The following is an 11203-nucleotide window of genomic DNA, read 5'->3' on the forward strand; positions in this document are numbered from 1 at the left end:
CTTGCAAATCCTGGCGCCAAAATACTATTAATAAATCAAAAGTCAAAATGAAATTATTAAGAACGTATATTTTCAAAAGCTTTGAAGTCACAACAAAAATCAATAATCAAAATATTCGCAACGATTTGAAATCGGATAGTAACTCAATTTTTTTTTTTAATCAATTGAACGAATTAAGCTAATTATATTAATTTTATATTATTATTTTTATACCGCACTTCAGAATTTAAATATATAGAAACTCTAATGTAGAAGAAAAACAAAAGAATTACGATCAATTGAGTTAAAATCAATTTATTCACAATGTCTTATAAAGTATGCTATTAATTCAGTATTTTGACGCCGGACATTTTTATATTCAATAAGCTATATTTTATATATATTATAAGGAGTATAGTTTCTTGATCATAATCCACAGTATATTTGGCCATCAATAAATCAATATAAAAAGTAAGAGCAGCTACAGAAATCAAACTAAAATGTTTAAAAATAGACTAAAAAGTAATAGCTAACTTAAGATTTGATTTATGGACTATTAGATAAGTTCAATTATAAAGTCACTCAAAATATTTGCAAATGTAAATACAGTCGAACTTCCTTAACTCGAATGACCATTATTCAGAGAAAAACTTTCACTTATGGAGACTTCGAGCTATGGAATTTTTTTTTAAGTTTATTAAAAGCAACTTCAAATTCATTTATGTTGTATTGTGATCTTTTTAATTTTGTTTTATATTGTAGGGCTTACAAGCTTACTTAAGAGTTCAAAAATCAGATACTAGTGCCTACAAACTCACACAATCAAATTGCGAGCTGCTATTTTTTTATCGTTAAAGTTAAACAAAACGTAAAAAATCCGAAATTAGTTACTAAAATTCATACTTCAACTCTTAAATTTTATCTTACTCTTCAAGCTAAACAGAACCAAAAAGGTCAGAAATTAGGGTCTGATAATTATTTTTTTAACAAAAGCATAAAACAGAAACGAAAATAGATCGCAATTTATTGGTGATTTTAACCAATAAATGGCCAATAATTTTGTTTGAGTTATGGAGAAATTCGACTTATGGAAGCTCGAGTTACGGAATCAGAATTGTTTGTAAATTGCTCAGTAAACGCTATTGCCAATAAGTTTTCTTTGAGTTAGAGAAAATTCTACTGTACTTCCATTCACAGGGCTTAAAGCTGGCTAAATGCACTGAAAGCCAGATGGGGTGGAGTGGGAGGGGGACAGGTGAGCGTAGGACAGGAGAGTGTATGGCATTAAGTAAACGTGACAGGCGCATTGTCCGTTTCAAAATTATGCACATATCCTGTAAATTTAAGAGCGCCATCAACACACACACACACACACACAGGCAGACAAAAGGCAAAAACAAATTGAGCGTTTGGCAGGCATATGTGCAACATATGTGGCACACGGCTGGTGGCAAGACTGGTGGCAAGGTTGGTGGCAAGACTCTTGGTAGCTCTTCTCTCTCTCTTTTTCTCTCTCTCTCTATGTGTGTGTGTGTGGTTCGTTGACTGTCGAGTTGGGTTTGAGTTTGGCTGCTACCCAAGCAGCTACCACATTTACAGCTGCAACATAAAAATTGTTGCAGCTTTTGCCAGTGCGACATGTTATCTCGGGGCTGTGCGTCATTTCACAGCAAAACGACGACGACAACGACAACACGACAATGCACAGTGGTGCTGGTGCCATAGCTAGTAAGCATCAGCTTGGACCGATAGGAAACCAAATTAAAATACATTAAATTAAACAAAATATGTTTCTGAAAAATAAAACAATTTTCTAGCACGGATTTATTGGCTATTTCCACGACCACTCACATTTGCCACATTTGCTCACATTTGAATGTGGCTCATATTTGGCTTTCCACAACCAAATGTGAAACTGTTAAGACATTTGATATTCACTTAAAGCAAATCAGCTGTTCGGTATCTGGGCACAAATTATAAAAAGCTGACAATAATAACAAATTAATATTTATTTTCAAACTATAATTGGCGCAAATTTAATGCCTACCGTTTATATTGAAGAAAACAGCTGGTTAAGGTGATAATTGCTTTTTATCACGAGTTTATCGATAAGCCTCGCATGTTCGATAAAAAACATACTGAAAATCGACGGGGCGAATGACAAAAAATCTTCACATTCATTATGAATGAATGAAATTAAAATGATCATTCGGATTTTGTACTGAAATGAAGTCCACATTCTGGGTAAATGATGAAAATGGCGTCGAATGAGCCAAATGTGCTGTCAATGAAATAGGCTATAAGTCAAATTTTAATTTTTAGATTTTTAAAGTTTCCGATATTTATTTATATATATTACAAAAAATATACATCAGTAGATAATAAAGTGTTTTTTGTATTATTTCACACAACTGGAGCTGTAAATCATACCTTCTTTTAAAAAAATTTGTATTCGTGATATACTTTCAATTTAAACTATTTTTCAAATGGTAATAACTCAGCATAAAAATAAATAAATTCACCCAAAATACTTGATAAGCTTTAAAAAGTTCTTAAATACAGAGCCCCGATGAACAAAATATTTGCTGAAAACGAAATAAAAGACCGCACTGGAATAAAGTACGAAATTTTCTGTATAGACTTATTGTTTGATTTTCGTGATTTCAATGGAAATGCAATGTATTTGTTAAATAAAAATATATGTTAGTGACTTGTTTTTATTTGTGTTAGTTTTAGCGGTTAGTGATTCAGTAGCATAAATAAACCTTTAATTTGTTACTTATTATTAACTATAGTATATAAAATGAAGCATGGGTCACACATTGATTTCCAATTTATTAATAACCCCGCTGTATGAACTTTATAAGCACCACTGTGCGATGAGGCAAACGTTGCTGACAACGACGCGGAGGTGACAACAACGAGGCAACAACGACAACGACGGCGAAGGCAAAACACAAAGCAAAATCTGACAATAAGTGTGAAAATGGTTGCGCTGCCGGCGTCGCTGTCGACGTCGCAGTCAACGTCGCTGTCGTTTCATGCAAAACTAAAAGAAAAATGTTTAAATATTTCCTGCTTTTTATTGTGGTTACTGTTCATGCTTCGCCCACTCTGGCCAAATCAAAAGGCGGCAACACTGGCAGAAGTAGTGGTAGGGGAAGAGGCAGTGGCAGTGGCAGTGGCAGGGGCAGGGTTAGGGGGATGGTTGGGGCTACCCAATGCGAAGGAAAAAGCTTCACACAAAAAATGGCAACACTTTCCGTGTGTTGCTTTGTCGTCAGCGCGCTGTTTACTTTTACTATTGTTGTTGTTGCTGTTGCACCCACGCGCAAAAATATGAAAACTTTCGACAGGAAACAGGAACTGATAAGGCTATTTTTGCCAGGCAGCCGCCAGTCGACGCTTCACCTCCTTTTTCTCTCCCATCTCAAACTCCTTCAGCTCTTCCTCCTCCTTCGCCTTCTCCTCCTCCTCCTCCCTTGGCTCGTGTCATTTGCGTTGCTCTTGTTCCACTTGGCTATGTTGTTGTTGTTGTTGGCCGCTTTGAGCGTTTTGACGCCATCGCCGTTCAGTAAACTTATTGTGCAAGATTTATTTTAGCCTCCTTTCAGTTAACCGTTTTTGGCCGTTGCCATTGCCACTACCAAAACAAACAAAAACAAGGGGGCTCCGCCCCCTGCTCGCTTCGCTCGCCTACCCCCGGCTCGCTTCGCTCGCGGTGAGGTGCGGCTACAGTCGAGCACGCTCGACAGTAGGATACCCTGAGCCCATGTCCTCTTTTATAAAGTTGATTGTTGCCCATTTTCAATGGGCTCAGGTATCAAAATTACACACGCGAAACTATGAACAACTTTCGGTTTCTGAAGTCACTGTGCTTATCACTGCAGACTACGTTATTAATGCCTCACTGAACTAATATCACTCGATTACGATTACGACTTGCGATTTACAATTTATCAATTTCTAATTAATTTTAAATAAGTTTAATATAATAAACTTTAATATAATAAACTTGTTTAAAATTAATTAGAAATTGATAAATTGGTAAATCGCAAGTCGAAATCGTAATCGCTTGCAATCGATGTAGCGTGTGTCAAGAGTAGCCACAAACTACAACTTTGCTCAGCCTGCAATCTGGCAGCACCCATTTTCCTCTCTCACTCTCTCCCACTTACGCAACAAATTCAAGCCTGCCAAAGGCTGCTGCAGTGCGCGCGAAATTTGAAATAAAAGGCAATGTCTAATTTTATGAGATTCTTAAAGCGGAAAATGCTAAGTTTTTTTTTACAACTATAATAAGCAGATACTTATTATATATATGTGTAAGGAATCGAAAATATTAATAATTAAAATTATTATTTTGCAGCTTTCAGTGCTCGGCAAAGATGCAAGAGTAGTGCTGCAAAATGATCGCTATTTCTCTCATGCAATTTCATACATACATAGCTATCAGCTTCTGCTGATTTTTGCCATGCAAAAATACATATTTATATATTAACACAATTATATTTTAATCAAATTGTATATTTGTATATACATAAATTATACATTAACATTTTCATTACATGATATCGATAATATTTTTGCTTATCGCTTAATTCTTATTTGGTACCAAAAAAAAATGGGTACTTATTCGTTCTGTCTTTGTGCGCGCCTTGCATACAAACGTGAACATGCTGTCTCGCTCGCACGTTTGATTTGCCATCCAAATGTAATTATTCAACTAAATCTAAATTCCGAAATAACTTCTTTATTTATGGGTCAATCGCTTGGAAATTTTCAGGGTCGTTTAATACGCATACTTCTCAACTGATTGTTCAGTTAGGGAGTGCTATGTCAAAAATTGCGCCTGTAAATCGTTATTTTTCAATTTGTGGGCGAAGGGGGCGTGGCATCAAAAATTGGAAACAAACTTGACCTGCGTATGGTATTCACAAACCTGCATTCCAAATTTGAAGTCTCTAGCACTTACAGTCTCTGAGATCGACGCGTTCAAACAGACGGACAGACAGACGGACAGACGGACAGACGGACAGGGCTAGATCGACTCGGCTGTTGATCCTGATCAAGAATATATATACTTTATGGGGTCTGCCACCCCTCCTTCTGCCTGTTACATACATTCTGCCAAACACATTATACCCTTTTTTGCCCATTTTCAATGGGCTCAGGGTATAAAAATATATTAAAAAATAAAAAAAAATCTTGCACCTTAGCTAGTTGGCATCGTTAAGTTATTGCCACACCCACATTCATCGACGCCTTCTTCAACCGAACGTATCACATTGGAGATGGACCCGTGCTTCCAAACTACGGAAACCTTAATCGAAAGATTTCTTGAAAATAAAAATAAGGTCTTTACTAACGAAATTAAAGTCTTCTTGTTTTGGAGTATAAATAAAATATTATCAATACACTGATCAAAAATTAATCATTTGTTTTAACTTTTTTGTTTTTAATATAAGACTACCTTAAGAATAGAACACAAAAATACAAAATAAATATGTAAGATATATTGGTCTAAGACGCATTTCCTATAGCGTATTTCGACGCCATTTTCATCCTTCGGCCCGAATGTGAACCTCATTTTAGTACAAAATCCGAATGATCATTTTGGCTCATTCATAATGAATGTGAAGATTTTTTGCAATTCGCCCCGGCGAATTTCAGTATTTTTAAATCGAACACGCGATGCTTATCGATAATTTATCACTTTAACCAACTGTTTTGTTCAATAAATAACTTAGCATAAAATTCGCGCGAATAACAATTGCAAAATAAAAATGAAAATGTTCTTATTTTCAGCTTTTTATAATTTTTGCACAGATATCGAACTGCTTATTTATATCGGGTGAATGGAAAATGCTTAAACAGTTTCACATTTGGTCGTGAAAAGCCAAAAATCTGACACATTCAAATGTGGCAAATGTGAGTGGTCGTGGAAATAGCCAATTAGACGAAAGTCAAAAAATTGTCTCAAAACTTTGAATTTTTCTTAAAAAAGTGCTTAAAAATCCAAATTTGTTATATTCCTTTTTTTCGTCGAGTTTCATATTTCTGCCCAATCTGATTTACATAGGATCCACTTCTTCTGGGCTAAACACATGAAATTTTTTGCAAGATGCAGTTTTTGGGTGTACATTTAAAGTTTTTGTAAAAAATTAGGTTAACTGTGATTAAAAAAAAGTTATGCTTGCTTAAAGTTCCGTTACGCCCGTTCAAAAAAAGGGCAGTCAACTTTGAGGTTTATGTGCTTTTATCCATTTATTAGCACATTTTTCCTGATAAACAAAAAATGTCGAAATACAAAAAACTATGTGGAATATATAACCATATCAATCCAGCTTAGAAAAGAAAAATAAGTAGTCCCGCCAAAAAAAATCGTTATTTTTGTCTGTTACGGACGTTACGTTACGTTAATAATGTGTTAAAAAAAAATATTCATGTATCCAAAAATCTTTACAAGCTTGTATTTATTAATTTACTCTTATCTCTATATGGATCATAAGTCGGGCTCTATATAAGTATATTTTTTTTTTTTTGATAAGGTAAATTCCACCTACTATTAAAATAAAATTAAGACTTATTGTTAAAATATTAATATAGCAATTTTTTGACCGCATTAAGTATTCACATATGATGTGATAAAAAGTGTAAGCTCGATATTGATTTTAGACCCATGATTTCTCGGGCAATTCTTCTTAGAATTCACCGTACATTACAATTTTGATAACAATTTGGTGCATTTTATGTACTTTACACAAATTGATCCACTCCAATGTTTATATTTAACTGATGACTACCAATATGACAAAAGAGTGACTAAGACACTAGATATCCGAAACATAAATATGAGAACACAAATGAAAAGAAAAGAAAGTTGCACGACACGCGTGCAACACTATGAGACGACACAATGTTGCATGCCACATAGCTTGCATATATTTTTTAAAGTTTTTGTTTGCAATTTTTTTTTTTTTTAGCCTGTTGTCAGTCATGCAGCATTCGGCAGAGCGACAACTGTTGCAAGTTGCACAACTTTTTATGATATCTGTGATACGAGCATGTGTTTCGTGTCCTCGTTTCGAGTAACAGTTACAGTTACATTTCCTTTCTATCATCTACAACTGTATCTCTAGCTCTTGCTGTTACTCTTGCTCTTGCTCTTGCTCTTCCTCTTTCTCAGCGTCTATCTCTGTTTAACATTGCGGTTTTCATTTCATCAATTTTCCCCAGTGCAATTTGCAAGTTTTATGAGCAGCGTCTTCAGGTTTTTCCTTGACGTGGCTTGTCTTTGGCTTTCGAACTGTCGTTAGGACTAACAACAATGAGATACAGCATCATGAGGCCGCCAGGACAAAGGAAAATGTCTACTTAGCCAGCTTAGCGACTTTAGTTGAAAGTTGGGCGCGTGTCGCTTTAAAGCCACAACTGATTTAATTAAATAAGTCAACCAGGCCGAATGGTTTGAGCCAGGTAAGCCATACAAAAGCCATTCCATTAGCGCGACCTGCGACCTGCGACCTGCGTACCCCCCCTCACCAACACCCTCGCTCTGCTGCTGCTATTGCAGAGACAAAAGAAATCTGCTTATTTAGTAAACACTTTAGCACTGCCGCTGGGCCAATAAAGGCGACGTGGCATCGTCGCGCAACGAGTGCAACATAAAAATACGACCATGAATTAACGTTAAAACATTGCCAAAAAGGCAGGCAGGCAACGTGGCAACGTGGCTAACGAGTGGGGCAATGAGGCAGCGAGGCAGCTTGAGTCCTGGCTCCTGTTGCCGCAAACAAACACATAAAAATGTTGTGGACGCACCGCATGGCGTGGTCTGCTCTGCTCTGCTCTGCTCCAGTCTCTTCTGTTTTGGCCACGACTGGTCTGGACTGGCCTCGCCTGGCCTGGCCTGGCGTGAAAAATCATTTAATTTACTACGCAAACAACAAACAGAACAACAACAGTAACAACAACAACATGAACACGAATTGTTGCTGCATTCGCGAGTTGAGCCTAACAATATGAAGCAAGTTTCATTTAATGGACTCGGCAAAAAGATGTTGGCCATGCAAAGCTAAGCCCAGTTATGTGGTTGGCTAACACACATAAGCACACACCACATCGCACACCACAGCACACATACTCCAACTGTGCTTGAAAGTAAAAGTGTTGAAGTGGTTGCATATGCAACTGACCTCACAATCAACTGGCGATTTATCCAATAGCCCAAAGCGTCATACACTAAGCGAAAAACTAGTGAAGTTTTACTCAATTTGCATAAGCCACATTTAAGCTTTTTGAATTTACTTAAAAAAAATTGCAACTTATGCAATACAAACATAAATTACTGCAATTAACGATCACTTGAATATTAAAAGAAAACTGTAGCATACTTTTTGGTAAATTGGAAAGTGTGTAACATATTCTTGAACATCATGAACAGCAGAATTTATTTTTGATAGCTTTATTCAAATATATAAAATACAACTAGAGTCATAATTTTTTTTGAATAGTACATTCATTTTGGTATATGTTTATTTAGCTACATTATTTACGCTATCTCTTATAGTCTCTGAGATCCCTTTGTTCATTCAGACTAACGAGCGGTTTTTCGCGATTTGGGAGGTCGGTAGGGGGCAGGACAAAAATTTAAAACAAACTTGACCTGCTCCAACGCTTTTGAAGTCTGTCAGTGAAAGTTTGCTTGCTCTATATATTATGGTCTCTGAGATCCAGGCACACACACACAGACGGACAGACAGACAGACAGACAGACAGACGGACAGACGGACATGGCTATATCGACTCGGCTGTTGGTGCTAATCAAGAATGTGTATACTTTATAGGGTCGGAGATGCCTCCTCCCTGTTACATACATTCTAACGAACACAACGGGTATAAAAATACGTGCTTAATTCAAAGAAATAGGTTTTTAAACAAATTGAAATGCAAAGCTATCAATTTGTTTGAATGAAGTTCTGTTAACGCACTTAAAAAGTGAATAAATATACATGGCTTAGCGCTAGTGACGAATACCTGGGTCATGAGGTAGGGGGGTGGTATTGAGGGGGAACAATTTTAATGATTGCAGCGTATGGGGCCGTTGGGGGCTTTTGGCTAAATTTTGTATTTTTTTATTTTAATTTTTATCAAATATACCGAAATCCGACAACTAGTTCAAAAGATAATTAAATTTTAAATTTTAAGTGGACTTCCCAAAATGAAATGAAAAGTCAGTTTGTTTGTCTGTTTGTAAGTAATAAGAGGCTCAACCTTTTTGTTTTAAATTTAAGTATTAAATTAAATATTGTTCGTCACAAAATTGGATATCAGAAATTTTGGGGCATGGAAAGAGTTTCGTCACTAGACTTTTACCTCGTCAAGAGGTTTTTTTTGAAGATAGTTAAATACAGGGTATCTAATAATAGCATACTCCAACTTTTAACTTGATTTGTAATATAATAATTATTTTAAATGTTCTATAAAATTTATAAATAAAAACTTGTAGATAACATCAAAAAGTATAAGTCGATTATTACAAAGTTATTTCTGGCAGTGTATGCATGGTACGTGGACAAGCAACTGCTGCTGGTACCAAATGAGAGATCGGGCAATCCATTTGGTAACTGTTGCTGATGCAGTCACAACCAGTAAGAGAGGAATGAGAAATCGAAAGACTGGAAGAATGATGAGAAAAAGGAGGAGGAGGAAGGAAGGACAGGAGCAAACAGCAATCACTTGCCTGGGCAAACAATAACAGTGACACTTAAGCAGTTGAGTGTCTGTCTGTCCGTCTGTCCGTCTGTCTATCTGTCCGTCTGTCTGTCTGTCTGTCTGTCTGTCTGTCTATCTATAACTGTAGTATGTGAAATACTTATATCAATATTTGCCAAAAACATATCACAGCTCTCTCGGAGCAGAGCTCTTCCTCTAGAGCTCTGTCCAAGCTGGCACGCACGCACGCCCGAATGCCAAACAAATGCCACGTTACTTGGCTGAAAACATGAGAGCACAACTGGGAAGAGGCTCACGGAATGCATGTTGACGGTTAACGGTTGACTGTTGACGGTTGACGATTGTCAAGTGGCATGAGGTGATGTGTGTGTGTGTGTGTGTGTTGTAGGTGTGACTTCCGGCAGGAGAGCATAACCATTTGTCCGGCCGTAGGGAGGAGAAACTGTGCAAATATTTTAACATTTCCGACATTCCGACGACACGTTGAAAGGATTTACAAAAAATAACACGACGCCGGCAAAGACATTTACGTTCAGCCCACGGCCTATAAAACACACACAGAGTCAACAATAACAATAACAAATACATGCATACATATTTTTATACTTATATATATATATAGATTATACAATATATACATATACATATATAGCAATTGAATGAAATGACCGATCGGTTTGTCCAACGCAAAGGCAAACAACAAACGTTGTGCAAATATTTGCAGAAATGACAAAATGACAGTGCGATGGCCAAAAAGAGGTGAACAGAGGCAGGAGAAAGTGACACAGCTGGGAACTTAGCGGGAGGAGGGAACGTGCAGTCAGCAATGCGTCGAATATCATGGATTCAATAAACACTTCAAACATACACTTGACGATTTATTGCGACTCTACATGTAAACATATATGTCTCACTCTCTCTCTCTCTCTCTCTCTATCTCCCTCTCTTGCTCTCTTCATGTGTTTGTGTGTGTCAGGCTAGCATATATGACAGTTTGCTGTGTCTAGTGGGCAACGCGTCGTATACGCAATGAATTATTAATTCGTCGCCTGGGTCCGTGTGTGTGCGCTACGCTCTGCACGTTACGCCAAAGCATTTAACTGCTGACAAATGATAAATTTATTATTTACCAGCAGCACACATAACAAGAGTAAAAGTGAGAGAGAGAGAGTGCGAAAGATTGGGACAATGGGATAAAAAAAGAAAGCAGTTCCATCGCATTTGCTAGATTAAAATATGTTTCAATATATGCTTTCTTTACACACAGTGTTGCCATACTACTCTATTTATTGATGTTACTAAATTTACATAGCTAGAAATGCATTTTGTGACTTTAATAATTATTTTAACTTAATTTAAGCTGAAAAAAACCCTGTTAAAGGATAAGATGTGGAGAATAAAATAGTTGATTGTTAAAGCAATGTAGATAAACACTACAGCGGGTACCGCAAATAAGAGTTACAAGTTTTTCACAAAAATGCAAGCT

General features: G+C 36.6%; 1 long non-coding RNA gene across 1 annotated transcript; it reads right to left on the minus strand.

Moving 5' to 3' along the window:
* Nucleotides 1-3457: 3457 nt before the first annotated feature.
* Nucleotides 3458-5264, minus strand: LOC117793874. Its single transcript, XR_004618319.1, has 2 exons — nucleotides 5233-5264; nucleotides 3458-3622 (listed from the first exon to the last, which is right to left on the minus strand). It is a non-coding gene; the product is annotated as an uncharacterized LOC117793874 (long non-coding RNA).
* Between the last annotated feature and the right edge of the window lie 5939 nt (nucleotides 5265-11203).

This window comes from Drosophila innubila, chromosome X (assembly GCF_004354385.1).
Source record: "Drosophila innubila isolate TH190305 chromosome X, UK_Dinn_1.0, whole genome shotgun sequence".
In the NCBI taxonomy this organism is placed as follows: domain Eukaryota; kingdom Metazoa; phylum Arthropoda; class Insecta; order Diptera; family Drosophilidae; genus Drosophila; species Drosophila innubila.